Here is a 19024-nt window from a genome sequence, read left to right as displayed (position 1 = left end):
TCAGCTGCTCAGCCACAGGCTGGCTCAGAACCAGATGCTCCCTCTCAGGGCCCATTTCCCCAGCCTCCAAAGTGCTAAGGGAATTGAGGCAGTTACTTTGCACTGGTCCTGCCTCTAACCTGGGCCCTTCCCATGGTGCCCGAAGAATCAACAGATCTTCCACTGAGGTCTCAAAAGAGAAGAAGAAAGATTAGAGAGAGAGGCAAAGATTTTTCTATATTCCATGCATTTATCCACCCCAATTTATTATGTCCACAATGTGCAAGGCTCTCTTTAGACACTTTGGGAAATTCAAAGATGAACACGTCTCAGAGGGCAATTTGTACCAAAACATTTAAAAGTACACATATACAAATGTATTTAACACAATGATCCATAAAATTTGTTAATAAGAGGAAATATTTTGGAAAAACAAGAGTCCATGTTCAGTAATAGGAAGTATATTAGATTGTGGCAGATCCACACGTTGGTACAGTGATGGTAGAGTGATTCTGTCTGCCTGCGCAGGGGATGCAGGCTCTATCCCTGGTCTGGGAAGATTCCACAAGCCAAGGGCCAGCTAAGACTGTTCACCACGACTCTTGAGCCTGTGCTCTAGGGCCCATGAGCCACAACGACTGAGCTCGAGGGCCGCAACTACTGAAGTCCCCTTGCTCTAGAGCCTGTGTTGCAAAACAAGAGAAGCCACTGCAATGAGAAGCCCGGGTACTGCAACTTGAGAGCAGCCCCTGCTCGCTGCAACCAGAGAAAGCCCCAAGTGCAGTAACGAAGACCCAGCGCAGCCAAAAATAAATTCATTCATTAGTTTAAAAGAAAAGGGATGATGTAGATATGTAAGAATTTGACACTGAAAGATATTAATATTAAGTTAAAACACTTACATGAATGAATATATTTAAGTAAGTATACATGAGTGTGATACATATACATACACTTGCTCTCAGAAGAAAATCTAGTATTCCAGCGTATCGAGGGCTATATACAAGAATGTTAATAGTGGTCTATCTGTGTGGTGTGATTAAAAGATAATCTTGACACTGTATGCAATTTTCTATTCTCTCAATTTTTATAAATCATATCACACTTTTATAATCAGAAAAACATATTACCATTCATTAAAAATTACCATATTATCACTGACGTTACTGATATACAATAACATGAAAGAAAATCTTAAAACTTTATGTATAGAAGGACCCAATTTTGATACACCTATAAAGGTAGAAATTTTAACTGTATGAATTTTTAAAAATTGACGTATAGCCAATGTATAATATTATATGTTACAGGTATACAATATAGTGATATAGTAATAAAGTAACTCACAATTTTTACAGGTTGTACTCCATTTATACTTACTATAAAATATTGGCTATATTCCCTGTGTTGTATGATATATTCTTGTAGCTGATTTCATACCTAATAGTTTGTATCTCTTAATCTCCTATCTCTATATTGCCCCCCTTTTCCCTCTCCCCACTGGTATCCACTAGTTTATTCTCTACATCTGTGAGTCTGCTTCTTTTTTGTTATTAAATATAGGAATTTTAAAAGCCTCGAATGTACAACAAAATGCAAATGATTTGCATTCCCTGATTTTGCTTTGCTGTATTGTCTGCTGTCTAGAATGAATGGGCAATAATAAATTATTAACAGGCAAGTAAAATTATGTAACAAGAAGGTTTTTATTTTTCTTAAAAAAAGTATTAATAAAATAGAAGAAATGTGAAAGTGCTAGTCGCTCAGTTGTGTCTGACTCTTTGCGACCCCATGGACTGTAACCTGCCAGGCTTCTCTGTCCATGGAATTCTCCAGGCAAGAATACTGGAGTGAGTAGCCATTTCCTTCTCCAGGGGATCTTCCCGACCTAGGGATTGAATCCAGGTCCCGCGCAATGCAGGTAGATTCTTTAGAGCCCCTGCCTCTAAAACGTTGATAGTCTAACAGAGGAGATGAGAAGAGAAATGGGATGACATGGTACAGCAACATTCTGCGAACTCACCGAGATGGGAGCAATCACAGTGGAAAGGGGCTCAAGGAAAGATTCATGGAAAAGACACATTTGAGCCACACCTTAAAAGGTAGGTGTGAACAAACAAAAATTGGAGGAAAGGGCATTCTCAGCAGGGAAAAGGCCTGGAATAGGCTTAATCACACATGACCAGCTCTCAGTCTTTCTTTCCCACCCAACCACCATGCTTAGTCATCAGGGTCATCCACACCTTTTCAAACAAGGCAGTTCTGAATGAGTGCAAAGGGTGCACTTTCCATTCTGGTTTGATCTTATTGTATACTGGATAGGGAAATGAACATGGATTCATTATATATATGTGACTTATACTCATAAGTCACTTAGTTTTTTTATGTGACTTATGTCACATGAATTATTTTAGTTTGAATTATTGGTTCTTGGCAAACGGGTTTAATTGGCAGTTTTCATCTTCACCAATTGCATCTGATACTAACAATTCTTTAATTCTCATGGACAAGTGGGGATTTCCTAATTCATCAGATTCAGATCTTAGTTTCATGCATCTATAAAGAAAGCTATAAATTATAGAGGGCTCAGGCTTGTCCTGGCATCCCTCTGCATAAAGCTTTTCCTAGGCACCACCTGCTTCCAGCAGGCCCCAAACACCTGGCCTCTCTTCAGCTTTGGTCCCAGGAAAGCAGCTAGGAGCACTTCCTCTGGCTCACAGTCTCTGTTCTTAATGATTACATTTCAGTGACATTTGAGCAATAAATTGACTAGAGACTTGGATGCTAATCCTGGCTCCATCACTAACTCAGTTGGAGACCTTGGAAATGAGGGGCTTGGTGTCCGTTAGTAGGCCAAAGCTTCTCTTCAGTCCCCACACCATCACACATTCTACACACTCTCATCCAAATGCTTATTTGGACACAGTGATTGTCAACAAGTGTGGTCCTTTCTCTGAGCTCCCCTGAGAATCTCAACAAAATGGTCTTCATGTGTTTCACACCTGTAAGTCTTAAGGTTTGCTGCTGCTGCTGCTAAGTCGCATCAGTCGTGTCCGACTCTGTGCGACCCCATAGACGGCAGCCCAACAGGCTCCTCTGTCCTTGGGATTCTCCAGGCAAGAATACTGGAGTGGGTTGCCATTTCCTTCTCCAATGCATGAAAGTGAAATGTGAAAGTGAATTCGCTTAGTCATGTCCGACTCTTAGCGACCCCATGGACTGTAGCCTACCAGGCTCCTCGGTCCATGGGATTCTCCAGGCAAGAGTACTGGAGTGGGGTGCCATTGCCTTCTCTGCTTAAGGTTTAGGATTCTAGATTTAAATGATCATCAAAAGAGCACTGAAAAAACAGACACACACAGTGATGCCTGCACATACTTGTATGTGCTTAAGCAATAACTGAAAAGGTTTAAGTAACAGTGATTTTCCTCTAGGGAAGAGACGGAGAGTCTGGTGGTTAAAGAAACAAAGACACAGACTTTTCACTGTATACTCGTTGAATTTGTTTACTGAATACATATTAAGTTAGGAACATCAATTGGTTGCATGTAAAAGAGACCTGAGAAATGATGACTTAAGCAAACATCTTTTGTATTCTTACTAAATAAGAATTCTGGGCCAGGCTGTCCAGAGTTGATACCAAGGACCCAGGATCCTCCCAGCTCTCTGTTCCCCCTTCTGAGGTTCCAGCCTAAATCAGGCCTCAAGCTCATAGACAGCTGCTCCAAGTATGACCCCTGTGTTTCTGGCAGGAAGGTGAAAGGGCAAAGAGTATTGCCTGCTGACTGTGATCCTTTAAAAAAGCTTTACTGGAAACCCTCCTCAGCTTACTTCTGCTTACATCTCATTGCTCAGAACCTGTGTGGCTCTGTCATTTTGGACTGAAGGGATGCTGGGACTCATGCCACATCATGCAATACTGGGATTCTTTTAGTAAGAATGGATATGAGCTTTGTGATTATCAGTGTATGTGCTGTCTTTTTGAAATTAAGACTATCTTTTACAGCAGTTTTGAGTTCACAGCCAAATTTAGGGAGAGGTGCAGAGACTTTCCATTCACCTCTGCCCCAACACATGTATAGCCTCCCCTACTATTAACATCCCCCACCAAAGGGTACATTTGCTACAACTGATGAACCTACATTCAGCTCAGTTCAGTCGCTCAGTCGTGTCCAACTCTTTGCGACCCCATGAATCGCAGCACGCCAGGCCTCCCTGTCCATCACCCACTCCCGGAGTTCACTCAGACTCATGTCCATCAAGTCGGTGATGCTATCCAGCCATCTCCTCCTCTGTTGTCCCCTTCTCCTCCTGCCCCCAATCCCTCCCAGCATCAGAGTCTTTTCCAATGAGTCAACTCTTTGCATGAGGTGGCCAAAGTACTGGAGTTTCAGCTTTAGCATCATTCCTTCCAAAGAAATCCCAGGGCTGATCTCCTTCAGAATGGACTGGTTGGATCTCCTTGCAGTCCAAGGGACTCTCAGGAGTCTTCTTCAAGACCACAGTTCAAAAGCATCAATTCTTCGTCACTCAGCTTTCTTCACAGTCCAACTCTCACATCCATACATGACGGCTGGAAAAACCATAGCCTTGACTAGATGGACTTTTGTTGGCAAAGTAATGTCTCTGCTTTTCAATATGTTATCTAGGTTGTTCATAACTTTTCTTCCAAGGAGTAAGCGTCTTTTAATTTCATGGCTCCAGTCACCATCTGCAGTGATTTTGGAGCCCCCCCAAAAAATAAAGTCTGTCACTGTTTCCACTGTTTCCCCATCTATTTCCCATGAAGTGATGGAAATAGATGCCATGATCTTCGTTTTCTGAATGTTGAGTTTTAAGCCAACTTTTTCATTCTCCTCTTTCACCTTCATCAAGAGGCTTTTTAGTTCCTCTTCACTTTCTGCCATAAGGGTGGTGTCATCTGCATATCTGAGGTTATGGATATTTCTCCCAGAAATCTTGATTTCAGCTTGTGCTTCTTCCAGCCCAGCGTTTCTCATGATGTACTCTGCATAGAAGTTAAATAAGCAGGGTAACAATATACAGCCTTGACGTACTCCTTTTCCTATTTGGAACCAGTCTGTTGTTCCATGTCCAGTTCTAACTGTTGCTTCCTGACCTGCATACAGGTTTCTCAAGAGGCAGGTCAGGTGGTCTGGTATTCCCATCTCTTGAAGAATTTTCCACAGTTTATGGTGATCCACACAGTCAAAGGCTTTGGCATAGTCAATAAAGCAGAAATAGATGTTTTTCTGGAACTCTCTTGCTTTTTCGATGATCCAGCGGATGTTGGCAATTTGATCTCTGGTTCGTCTGCCTTTTCTAAAACCAGCTTGAACATCTGGAAGTTCACGGTTCACGTATTGCTGAAGCCTGTCTTGGAGAATTTTGAGCATTACTTTACCGTATCATAATTACTCAAAGTCCATAGTTTACATGAGGGTTCACTCTTGGTTTTATATATTGTGTGGATTTGGATAAATGAATAATGATATGTACTCCTCATTATAGTATCACACAAAATAGCTTCACTGCCCTAAATTACTCTGTGCTCTGCCTATTCTTCCCTCCCTTCCTCAATCCCTGCAACCACTGACCTTTTTATTGTCTCCATAGCTTTCTCCTTTCCAGAGTACCATATAGTTGGAATCATACAGTGCTTAGCCTTTTCAGATTGTATTAGTAATTAGGTTATATTAGTAATATGCCTTTAAATCTCCTCCATGTCTTTTCATGACTCCATAGCTCATTTCTCTTTAGTGCTGAATGATATCTCATTTTCCTCACATAAAACAGGTTATTTATCCATGTACCCACAGAAGGACATTTTGGTTGATTCCAAGAGGTAATTATGAAGAAAGCTGCCATAAACTTCTGTGTGCAGGTTTTCATGTGGACATAAAATTTCAGTTCCTTACAGTAAGAGTATGTTGAGTTTTGTAGGAAATTGCAAAAGTGTCTTCCAAAGTGGCTGTGACAGCTTGCATTCCCATGAGCAATAAATAAGAGTCTCCGTTGCTCCACAGCCTCTCGAGCATTTGGCGCTGTCAGAGTCCTAGATTTGGGTCATTCTGATATATATGTAGTGGTCATGTATTGTCTTCAAATATATACATTTAAATATATATTTAGTACATATTTTATATAATGTCTGGGAGTTGTTCCACATGTGGATGTAGTTTTGGTATCTTTGTGCAGAGAAAATGAGCTCCACGTCTTACTCTTCTGCCATCTTGTTCCTGTCATCTGAGGTTATTCTTAAGAACTGCTTTGGTTTTCCTAGGACTGGAAAGCCCAGGTACCCCAGTATGACAGAATGCAAGAAATAGGACCAAGAAATGAGATATTCAGGTTTAAGTTCCTGTTTTTTTGAGCAAGTCACTTCCTTTCTCTGAATTTCTACTTCCTCAAGAGAGAAAACAAACAAAAACCCAGAACAATTAGGAAACAGGAAGACAACTCAGGCCAGTCCCAAAGACTCAAGAGCCAGGACCTAAGTCTGAAGGCCCACAATCTCCCCCTCCTGAATTCTGCTTCCTCTCCTCCCATAAGTAACACATGCTCTCTCTGTCTCTTTCTCTCTCACATCCATTAAAATGTTTAGCTCCCTCTCTTTGTGCCTAGCACAGCCTCAGGGTCCCAAAAAGCACCTGAATTGCATAGCAGCTCCAAAGAATTGGATGCTGGATAAATTGACTGGTGTGTTTGCCCCCCATCCATCTACCAGTCCCCACAAGCTGAGGGAATGTCTCCCTCTAATTATTTTCCTAAGGAACAGACTTAAGTTCTAAGGAACAGACTTAAGAAGATGAAGTAAAGATTTGCATGCAACATGTCATTAAGATTGATGGCAAAGTCTGCACTGATATAATCTACCCTGTTGGTTTTATGGATGTCATCAGCATTAATAAGACTCAAGAGAATTTTTGTTTGATCTATGACACCAAGGGTCGCTTTGTTGTTCATCGAATTACACTTGGGAAGGGCAAGTACAAGTGTGCAAAGTGCGAAAGATCTTTGTGGGGACAAAAGGAACCCCTCATCTGGTGACCCATGATGCTCACATATCTGCTACCCCGATCCCCACATCAATGTGCATTGACACCTAATAAATGAACTTGGAGACTGGCAAGATTACTGATTTCACCAAATGTGACACTGGTAACCTGTGCATGGTGACTGGAGGTGCTAACCTGGGAAGAATTGGTGTGATCATCAACCTGGAGAGACATCCAGGTTCTTTTGATGTAGTTTATGTGAAAGATACCAACGGCAACAGCTTTGCCACCTGGCTCTCAAACATTTTCATTATTGGCAAAGGCAATAAACCATGGATCTCTCTTTCAGTGGGAAGGGTATTAACCTTACCATTGCTGAGGAGAGCAACAAGAGACTGGCACCCAAACAGAGCAGTGGATAAAATGATCTCTATGTGACATGACTGGAAAAGTTTTTGTACTTAAATATGATAATACATTTTAAAAAACCTGTTTCTCTCCTGCAAAGCTCCGAAGGATTGTTGAACAGTGCTGCAGATGAGGATTTAGAATAGGTAGAATTTATTATATAGGTATTGTTAGAATTTCCAATACCTGGTTACATCAGAAGACTTAGGCAAGAATCATTTTCTAGTAGGAAAGCTAAGAGATGCGTCTGAGAGGAGAGGTAAGCAGGCAACTCCTACGTAAAGGGAAACTATGGAACTAAAGGGTAGGGCTAAAGTAGACTTACAAATCAAGTAGGTACATAAGTCAGTCGGTTTGCTTCCTCCCTCCTTCCTCCCTTCCTTGATCTTCTTCATCTCCTGGGAGTAGAAGAGGAAGAAGGAGAAAAGCCCTTCAAGGCCTGCCATGTGCCAGCCACAGTGTTGGGTTCTGGACAGTTTCCCTCCCTTGTTCACTCACGTAACATATTCATGGGTTTTCCCATATCTACACACCAGGTATGGCATCATCTACTTAGTATTTTTCTTTGAATCAGCTCTCTTTTCTTTTTTTCCTTTAACTTGTATAGCTACTTTAGCCTTCTACCAATCAATGGCGTCTATAGAAGGGCTTGGTAGGTTAGTTATTTTTCTAGTGCATATTTAAATCAACATATAGCTACTAGAAGTAAAACAACATTTGTCCCCATGTCATAGTTACTCATGCCATACTTCAGGATACATCTAGATTAGCTTCTTCAGTCTTGGCTACCACTCCCTGGTGTAGAGATGATGGTCCTCCTCCTACACATGAAGAAGCCAAGGTTCAGAGGGGTTGTAACTTGTTCAAGGTCACAAAACTAGCAGAGGCAGAGTAAGAATTGAAGCCAATTACATTTCTAAGGCCCGTGCTCTTTCTCTTAACACTGCCCTACAGTGGGAAGGAAGGAAGAAAGGAGATATACAAAAACGAGATCTTTCTGCAGAGTTCAATGCATTCGTCCACCCAGCTTGCTCAGTTCCTAGGAAGAGCCAAGCCCCACAGCCCATTCTTGCCTCCCTGGAGAACTGGTTCCCTTCATCATGATCAAGCCCTGTACCTGGCACAGACCTGGTGCTTGATTTGTCTGTCAAGTGGTGGCTCTTCTCCAAGGGCAGATCCTGAAACAACTGTCCTGGTGCCAAGGCTCCTAGAAGCCATCTTGAACCCTGCCCTTTTTTGCTGCCATCACTCAGACCACTGCTTTTGTTTCAGCTTCTGGTCTGGGCAAACAGGCCAAGGCTTTGCCCTCAAGCTGGGACTTGAGCAGGGTTTGGTATTTTAGGTAGTGGATTTATGACAGTAGCCATTTCTTCTGGAACAGTTTGACAGCATTCTTAATCTTTTCTTTCTACCAACAGCATCTGGTTGCCTAGTATAGAGAGAACACACTTGCTTGGCAAAGAAGGGCAGGAGCTTCTGCCGCCTCTCCTTTGGCCCCTTCACCTTGGTCCTGCTGACGTGTGGTCCTTCCATGAAACTGACAGAACACAGTCAGGGTCATGTGGAGACTTAGTCTCAGCGTACCTCCTGCTACATTCTCTGCCCTGCCAATGGCTGGCTCTAGGTCTGGGAGATGCGGGGTGAGAGATGAGAGAAGAGGGTCACGAGTAATGGGGCAAAGGAACTGATATTTATTATGGGCCTCCTGTGTGTCACACACGGTACTAGGTGTTCCATACCTGTTATTTCATTAAATTCTCTCAACAACCTACAACCTTAACAAGTAGGTGTTATCATACTCATCTTATAGATGAGGACATCCAAGCCTAGAAAGTTAAATGACTTGTTTAAGGCCGCACAGCTACCATAAAACAGGGCCAGGATTCAAGCCCAGCTCTGTCTGCCTCCAAAGTCCCTGGTCTTTTCCCTACATCAGGCTACCGTGTCTCTGGGTAGGGTATATTATGAGGGGACTTGGAAATCGTCTAGTTTGGGATCCCCTAGGCTGTGTGCATCAATACACCAGTTCTTCAGGGAGGAGGAGGAGGCCAGGAGATTTTGGAGAAAGTTGGTTTAAATAAATTAAATTGACATCTTTTCTCTGGGATTTCTCAGAGCTTTTAATATCCTACTGTGTACATGAGTCTCTGAGAGGGAGCTGTAGTATGCCACATCATCTAAATTACTGTTTTTTTGCCTGAAAAATACCAAGAAACCCATGTTTTTAGAGCATTTTGGAAGCAGAAAAATACAAAGAGACTTGTGTTCTTAAACCTTTTTGGAAAATATTCATCTAATCAGACTTCTTTATTAAACTTGAGGCAGGAGACTTGCCCAAGTAATATAATAAGCAGAAGCAGGGTAATTCCAAGCACCCCCACACCTGCGTTTCTGTCTCCATGGAGAGGCTCTGCCCATTTCATTAGTTGTTAGGAATAAGGTAAATACCCAGCACATGCCAGGTGCTGGGGTTAACATGGCACCGTGGAGAGGCAGCCACATGGCAGTGCAGAGATGGCACTGGCGATGCTGTGGCAGCATGTGGACCTCCCGTGAACCTGGCTCAAAGGCCTGGAGAAGGCTTCCTGGGAGACTGAACAGATCAGGGACTGGCTCCTGTGAGGTGCCGTCTCAGCCCATGGGAAGCTAGAGCCTCTGCCCCTGGCCCACACGACAGGAACAGCAGAGCTGCCTTAGGACCTCCAGTCACATCCACAAAGCCCTTCCTTCTCTCGTGACAGTGAAAGAAGCAATTGGCAGAGGCAGAGATTCCTGAGGAATTCACTGACAGTGGTTGAAATCCCTCTGCAATGTAAGTAAACATTCCTGGCCTGACCACAGAATGATCATGGAAAGTCTGAGCTGGAAAAGAAAGCTCAGTGACTAATCTGGTCCAGGCTACATGGGGGCATGAGGCCTGGAGGCTGAGGGCGCACGTCACTGGGATCCAGTGAGGGCACCCCCCACAGTTCATGTGCAGTGTGAGACCTTAGGCTATCGAGGTGGAAAATCAAAATGTGATGGTTATGAGGCTGCCTCCTACCTGTGGGGATTGGGTGAAGAAAGGGGGAACTGAATCAAGTGCCTCCGGCCATGGAGCCTTCCCAATTCAGTTCAGTCACTCAGTCTTGTCCAACTCTTTGCAACCCTATGGACTGCAGCATGCCAAGCTTCCCTGTCCATCACCAACTCCCAGAATTTGCTCAAACTCATGTCCATTGAGTCGGTGATGCCATCCAACCACCTCCACCTCTATCGTCCCCTTCTCCTCCTGCCTTCAATCTCTCCCAGCATCAGGGTCTTTTCCAGTGAGTTGGCTCTTCTCATCAGGTGGCCAAAGTATTGGAGTTTCAGCTTCAGCTTCAGTCCTTCCAATGAATATTCAGGGTTGATTTCCTTTAGGATTGACTGGTTGGATTTCCTTGCAGTCCAAGAGACTCTCAAGAGTCTTCTCTAACACTACAGTTCAAAGGCATAAATTCTTCAGTGCTCAGCTTTCTTTATGGTCCAACTCTCACATCTATACATGACTAATGGAAAAACCATAGCTTTGACTAGACGGGCCTTTGTTGGCAATGTCTCTCCTTTTTAATATGCTGTCTAGATTGGTGATAGCTTTTCTTCCAAGGAGCAAGCATCTTTTAATTTCATGGCTGCAGGCACCATCTGCAGTGATTTTGGAGCCCAGGAAAATAAAGTCTCTCACTGTTTCCATTGTTTCCCCATCTATTTGCCATGAAGTGATGGGACCGGATGCCATGATCTTCATTTTTTTGAATGCTGAGTTTTAAACCAGATTTCACTCTTCTCTTTTACTTTCATCATGAGGCTCTTTAGTTCTTTTTCACTTTTTGACATAGGCGTGGTGTAATCTGCATATCTGACGTTATTGATATTTCTCCCGGCAATCTTCATTCCAGCTTGTGTTTCATCCAGCCCGGTATTTTGCATGATGTATTCTGCATATAAGTTAAATAAGCAGGGTGACAATATACAGCCTTGATGTACTCCTTTCCCAATTTTGATCCAGTCTGTTGTTTCTTGTCTGGTTCTAACCATTGCTTCTTGACCTGCATACAGGTTTCTCGGGAGGCAGGTAAGGTGGTCTGGTATTCCCATCTCTTTTAAGTATTTTCCACAGTTTGTTGTGATCCATGCAGTCAAAGGCTATAGCATAGTCAATGAAGTAGAAATAGATGCTTTTCTGGAATTCTCTAGCTTTTTCTATGATCCAACCGATATTGGCAATTTGATCTCTGATTCCTCTGTCTTTTCTAAATCCACTTTGAACATCTGGAATTTCTCAGTTCAAGTACTGCTGAAGCCTAGCTTGGAGAATTTTGAGCATTACTTTGCCAGCATGTGAAATGAATCCAATTGCGTGGTAGTTTGAACATTCTTTGGCATTGCCTTTCTTTGGGATTGGAATGAAAACTGACCTTTTCCAGTCCTGTGGCCACTGGTGAATTTCCCAAATTTGTTGGCATATTAAGTGCAGCACTTTAATGCATTATCTTTTAGGATTTGAAATAGCGCAGCTGAATTCCATCACCTCCACTAGCTTTGTTTGTAGTGATGCTTCCTAAGGCCCATTTGACTTCACACTCCAGGATGTCTGACTCTACATGAGTGGTCACACCATTGTGGTTATCTGGGTCATTAAGATCTTTTTTTTTTTTTTTTGTATAGTTCTGTGTATTCTTGCCAGCTTTTCTTAATATCTTCTGTTACCTTCTGCATATCTTTCTTAATATGCTTCTGTTAGGTCCATACCATTTCTGTCCTTTATTGTGTTCATTTTTGCATGAAATGTTCCCTTGGTGTCTCTAATTTTCTTGACGAGATCTCTAGATTAGAACTTTCATCCATAGTTCTTCAGGTACTCTGTCCATCAGATCTAATCCCTTGAATCTATTTGTCATTTCCACTATATAATCGTAAGGGATTTGATTTAGGCCATACCTGAATGGTCTAGTGGTTTTCCCTACTTTCTTCAATTTAAGTCTGAGTTTGGCAATAAAGAGTTCATGATCTGAGCCACAGTCAGCTCCCAGTCTTGTTTTTGCTGACTATATAGAGCTTCTGCATCTTCAGCTGCAAAGAATGTAATCAATCTGGTTTTGGTATTGGCCATCTGGTGATGTCCATGTGTAGAGTCTTGTCTTGTGTTGTTTCAGGAGGGTGTTTGCTACGATCAGTGCATTCTCTTGGCAAAACTGTTAGCCTGTACCCTGCTTCATTTTGTACTCCAAGGCCAAACTAACCTATTACTCCAGGTATTGCTTGACTTCCTACTTTTGCATTCCAGTTCCCTATGATGAAAAGGACATCTTTTTTGTTGGTGGTGGTTAGTTCTAGAAGGTCTTGTAGGCAATCACAGAACTGTTTAACTTCAGCTTCTTTGGTATTAGTGGTTGGGGCATAGACTTGTATTACTGTGATATTGAATGGTTTGCCTTGGAAACAGAGACCATTCTGTCGTTTTTGAGATTGCACCCGCGTACCGCATTTCGGACTCTTTTGTTGACTATATGGGCTACTCCCTTTCTTCTAAGGGATTCTTGCCCACAGTAGTAGATATAATGGTCATCTGAATTAAATTCACCCATTCCAGTCCATTTTAGTTCACTGATTCATAAAGTGTTGATGTTCACTCTTGGCATCTCCTGTTTGACCACTTTCAATTTACCTTGATTCATGGACCTAACATTCCAGGTTCCTATGCAATATTGTTCTTTATAGCATCAGACTTTGCCTCCATCATCAGTCACATCCACAACTGGGTGTTGTTGTTGCTTTGGCTCAGTCTCTTCATTCTTTCTGGAACTATTTATCCAGTAACTTCTCCAGTAGCATATTGACTACCTACCAACCTGCGGAGTTCATCTTTTAGTGTCATATCTTTTTGCCTTTTCATACTTTCATGGTGTTCTCAAGGCAAGAATACTGAAGTGGTTTGCCATTCCTTCTCCAGTGGGCCACTTTTGGTCAGAACTCCCCACCATTACCCATCTATCTTGGGTGGCCCTTCTCAGTAGGTCCTAGGAAAACATGACTAATTGCTTTGGACTCCAGGGGTGGGTACTGAGCCCTTCTCAGACTCTGCCTGCACAGCACTGTGTGCCCTTGTTGGGGTGCAGGGGTCACTTCCCATCTCTCTGGGCCTGTTTCCTCATATCTAAGAAGGAAGAGGTTGGGTTTGTGATGTTTATCAGTGAATGATCCATGGAAAGGAGTTTCATATCAAAGACACAGCATAGCTGACGTCCTTCTGTCTTTCACTGCCCTGTTCTACAGCCTTATCCATTTAATCCCTGGCCATTTACCTGCCATGTTTTCTGTCTTGAGATTACAGAATCTGTGTTCAGGAGACTCAAGGCCCAGTCTGGACAGGCCATGCTATTGGCAGAGAATAAATTAAATTTCAACTAACCTGCCAGAGTGAGACTAGGCCTGATGGGGCCACTGCCCAAGCTGCAGGAAGGAGAACCAGCCTGCCCCAAAAGACCCTCTGAAGAACATGGCCCCTCACCCTCTTTTGGGCCCACAGCCACAGGCAGGGGCCAGCACCAGGAACTGATGGCCAGAGCATTGAGGTATTGACATGGTGCTGCCTGTTGCTGTGACAACCCAGAACAGTTCCAGGTCATGGACCGTGCCATTTCTAAAGCTCTAAAGTTTCCTGAGCTCAGAGACCATCCTTCCATCTTGCACGCACTCCCCTCTCAGTGGGCATTTTTCTGAGGTCGGAGGTAGGCAACGAGGAACCAATCTAGAGAAAGTGCCTGCTGCAGTTCAGACTACCTTTGGAGCCCAGTTTCAGTTCTGAAATTTGGACAGGAGGACAGCCATAATGACAATGGGACTGGAAACCCAATTCTTCTTGGAATGTGTTCAGGGAGCCCCCTCTGACTGAGATACTTGTGTAGAGCTGAGTGGCTGCATGAGACAGAAGTATCACAATTAAGGTCTTCAGCAGCTGACAGGCTGTCATGTTGAAGAGGGATTGTCTTTGTTTGGAATGAGCTCCAGTGTAGAAATATCAGGGTGGCAGGTTGGGCTCAACATAAGGGCAACACTTTCCAGAACTCAGATCAAGAGAAACAACACTTCAAAGGATGGTGGATTTGTCCACTGCTGTGGAACAAGTGGAGGCTCAAGGACATGACAGAAACGTTTTGAAAACAGTTGGCAGACAAACCAGGGTCAAGCAGGTTACCCTAGAATGTCAATTTCAGGAAGGGCCCTTTCAGTTTGGAGACTTGATTTCTAGAAAATCCGTAATAGAAGATGCTTGCCCTTTTGGGTGCCCAGTAGTGCCTGAAACCTTCCTGAAAGAAATCACTATCCAAACATCTTTGGATTTATAAAAAAAAAAAAATTACATCTTTTCTCTCATCATTGGCCATCATTCCTCCTTTGGGGCCTCCTTATAAACACTGGGAGTTTTAAACTTCTTTTAACACTTCTCGCTTCACCCTTGAAATTCCTGGAGAATAAATAAACAGTATCTCCCTTGTTAAAGCATCTGTCCTATAAAGTGGGATTCCAGTACCAGGTGCTGCTGGGGGATTTTACGTGTGGGTGTGTGTGTTCGTGTGTGTGTGTGCGTGTTCATGTGTGTGTACTTCCCCCACTTTCTTTGCCAAGTTGGCTTTATTTTACACCTGTGGTTGATGGCTCTTGGATTAATTCCTCTGCTCTGGATTCTTGATGAGATGATTAGAAATGTGGCTACTGTTCACTGCCATCTTCACTCTGCCTTGGGCTATTTAGGAAGCAGAATGCCAAGTTGATCTTTTGACTGCTCTTCCAGAGACAGTGAATAATGATTTAATTTATAGAAATGATCGGGAATGACAGAAGAGACTTGAGATAACCCCAGATCCTCACATCATGGAAAGTCTGACTGTTTTCCCCAGTGATATTCCATGGTGCAGGTTCAGAAACCATATCTTAAGGGAGAACTCGTATAGGAACAGGATCAGACTTGAACTCAGAAAATAAGGGATTCAGTCTTGTGTCTCCCCACTTCAGATCTCAATTTTCTCATCCATAACATGGAGATTCATTTATTCATTAACTCAACTCAACAGAGCATTGTAGGCAAGAAGTAATAACTTTCTCTACTTGTGAAGTTGCTACACATATGAACTGGTTGAGCCATGTCTGAAAAAGTTTTATAAACTATAAAGTGCTTTGGGAAGGAATGGGTTATTATACATAAGATGGGATCCAAGATTTTTTTTCCTTTCTAATAAAGTCCATTATGTCCAGTTCTAGGGAACTGTGTCTTAGCAATGATCCTACATCTTCTGTGGCTGACATCACTGGAAAAATCGCCCTTTCTTCCATCCTGTCCAAAGTGAAAAGTCAACACATATATGAGAGAACAGAGGCTGACCTACGTCTATACTTGAGTTCTCTTTCAGCAATTAGCTGGAAGCCTAGTTGCTGGGATCTCTCTAGACATATAGTCTTCTAAGAAGCTCTTCACATGCCCCAAGTTGTATAAGGCATCAAGGCCACTTTTCTGTTCTGGGGAAGCTGAGGAAGGCAGCAAGTAGTGACAACCAACACAACAAACTGCATCACTCTTAGAGACATCTTCGTCATTCACTGTGGTCCTGTCTCCCTATCTTACCAGGAAGAGCTGTTGTGATGCTCCAGTGAGACAATGTTGCAAAAGATCTTTGCAAAGTTAAAGAGGTATTTGCAAATAACTTTGCAAAGTTATTTTTCAGGTATTATTTTTCTATGCTTACCACCTGAACTTGAGTTAGCCCTTGTGATGCCTGCCTATCTCCATGCCTCTCAATTACCAATACTGGCTTGGGCTGCAACCACAAGTGATATTTGATATTCTGATCAGTATCTACTAAATACGTTTCCAACACTTTTATTTTTTAAGAGTTGTTCTCTCTCTTTCTAAATAACTTTGAGAATCATTCTCCCAACACAGAAGTTAAAAACTGATTTCACCTGATAGCTTAGCTGTCTGGCTAATGCCACCCTGTTATCAGGAAGTAGAGCTCTATTTCCTTTTTTGTTTAAGCTGCAGTCATTCTAAGTCATGGCCATCTACAAGTTAATGAATATGACTTAATTTCCAAGCCGATGACGGTACTGAGATAGTACACCCCTCCTTGCAACACCTCCCAGACAACTTCCTGCAGTTAGACCTACTGATAGATGGGAAGGATTACTTAACATTTCTAAAGCACAAAGGAATTTATGGCTTGTTCTTATTAGTTCTTCCTTAGATGTCCCTAAAAGTATGGTCCATAAAACATTGGTGAAGAAATCTGGGTCCTGGGTAACACCATCAACATGACAAATCACCATTTCCATGGATAAGACTTGTGTGATTAATTCCTCCAGTAAATTCCTGTGGGGTCAATCAAGTTTTGACATTAACAGTAAAGGGATTGTGAGAGTGCCATCCAACTATCAATGAAAGTGACTGGTGCCGATGGTCTTTCAAAACTCCACCAAGTAAGCTAATGATTTTCAGATGCATTTTCCTCCAGCTGGGTTTCTCTCTTTCCTACATGGATATCTTAATTTTCTCAAAGGTGGAACAGGGAATCTGGAGCCCTAAGAAGAGAAATAACTCGCCCACATTCATTGAGTAAAGTGGCTGCAGAGCCAAGACCATAGCACTGGTAGGTGCTTGATAAATAAATACTTGATAAATGAATGACTGAAGGAACTCAAAACTGGTACATGTTTCTCTACCCTGACTTGGCTCTACAAAAAGCTAAAATGTGGCAGGTCCAAACAGATGGGCTATAGATGAAGCTCAAATTTTGAAGGTTTTGTATGAAAAAAAAAAACTGTAAAATATCTCATTACTAATTTTTAAAAAACTATTGTTCAATCAATAATGTTCAACCAATAATAGTTTGGATATACTGGGTTAAATAAAATACTATTTTTTTTTAAATGACAAAAAATAGTTTATTTCTTTGATACAGAATATACAATATTGCACTCATGTTGCAAGTAGTGTGTAAAAAAAGAACTCTATTTAGACTGCCATAACAATTGTCTGGGCCTGATATTTCATGGCATCACCAACAATAACTGTAGCACTGCCCTTTAACCCACTGAAAAGGGCAACGCTTGATAAAGCCTGCTTTTTATTCCAGCGTCAGTGACCAGCAGTTTAAAAACTATATGCATAATGAGGAAACTTCAGTTATATAACTACCTTTCAGTCACATAACTACCTTTAAGTCTGAGGCACTGGTAATCTGTATCCATATATTAAAGAACTAAATACTGTCAAGCTATTTTCCAGGTTTTATCAATTATTTTTCAATAACTTTTCCTTTCCATTGTACTTAATCATATTACCTAATATGCTATTCTTTCCTGAACAAATGAAACTATTTTGCAGCAATAACTATTGTTCATCCTTGTGAAACCCATTATAAACTTTTTTATTCAGACTGAGCTACAAAGTCTGATTTTCTCAGAGTCACTCAGCAATTTGGGTTAATTCAGAGTTAGGAAAGGATTTCCCGCCACCAGCCACACACTCAGCCCCTGAGCTGAGGCCTGAATCCAGACACACAAGAGGGAGTGTTAACCTGATCCTGCTGGGGTCTGGGGACACCCTATTCGTGCCTCACACACACCCCTGACATTTACTTCATAGAGTCACTGTCATTGATACACAAATGCTTCTGGAAGATCTCAGTGCTTTTAAACAGTAACCAATTTGTTTTCCTGGTTTTCATCTATTACATGGGTGGTTGGTAGCTATTTCTGCTGCTTAGTCACTTCAGTCATGTTGGACTCTGTGCGACCCTATGGACTGCAGCCTGCCAGGCTTCTCTGTTCATGGGATTCTCTAGGCAAGAGTACTGGAGTGGGTTGCCATGCCTTCCTCCAGGGGATCCCCAGGACCCAGGGGTTGAACCCGTGTCTCCTGCATCTCCTGCACTGCAGGCAAATTCTTTACTACTGAGCCACCAGGGAAGCCCACATGAATATAAAATACTATTAAAATCAATCATATTTGTTTCTTTTTTTAATATGGCAAGAAAATTTTAAATTCCATGTATGGCTTCCCTTTGTGGCTTACATTATAAATCTATTGGGCTCTATTGCAATCTAGATTAGAGAAGCTTTAGAAAAAGAATTATTGCAGGGTTACAGGAGATGAGTAAAATAGGTGAGAGATTAAGAGATACAACCTCCCAATTATAAAATAAGCCACAGGGATGTAATGTGCAACATTGGGAATATAGCCAATAATATTGTAATAACTTTGTATGGTGAGAGAGGATAACTGCTAGATTATCATGGTGATTATTTTATAATGCATAAAAGTATCAAATCACTTTGTTGTACAAAAAAAGAAAAAAGCCTTAAAAATTAACCAAAAAGAATTATATATGAATTGTTAACCTTTCAGCAAAAATTACTTTTTCAGTCTAGCTGAGAAACTAGGAAATAAAGATAAGGGTAATTAACTTTCTTGGCAACAACAAAAAGATTCCTCCTTCTTTTTTCTACCTTAATTCTTTCCCTAAAGTTTCCTTTGCAGTCTCTTTAACCACATACCTAGAAAGCTGGGAAATCCACTGAAGTATTGGTAGCTTGTTGGGTGGCTGACCAGCCAACCCAGG

The 19024-nt window shown here is 42.0% G+C and overlaps 1 pseudogene; it reads left to right on the top strand.

The window, feature by feature from the left end:
- Positions 1–1969: 1969 nt before the first annotated feature.
- Positions 1970–7399, top strand: LOC147360650 (small ribosomal subunit protein eS4-like; annotated as a pseudogene).
- The last annotated feature ends 11625 nt before the right edge of the window (positions 7400–19024 follow it).

Source organism: Bos grunniens, chromosome 13, assembly GCF_055505025.1.
Source record: "Bos grunniens cultivar Pamir isolate PY7600 chromosome 13, Bosgru_T2T1.0, whole genome shotgun sequence".
NCBI lineage: Eukaryota > Metazoa > Chordata > Mammalia > Artiodactyla > Bovidae > Bos > Bos grunniens.
This window is presented reverse-complemented; position numbering and strand designations above follow the sequence as displayed.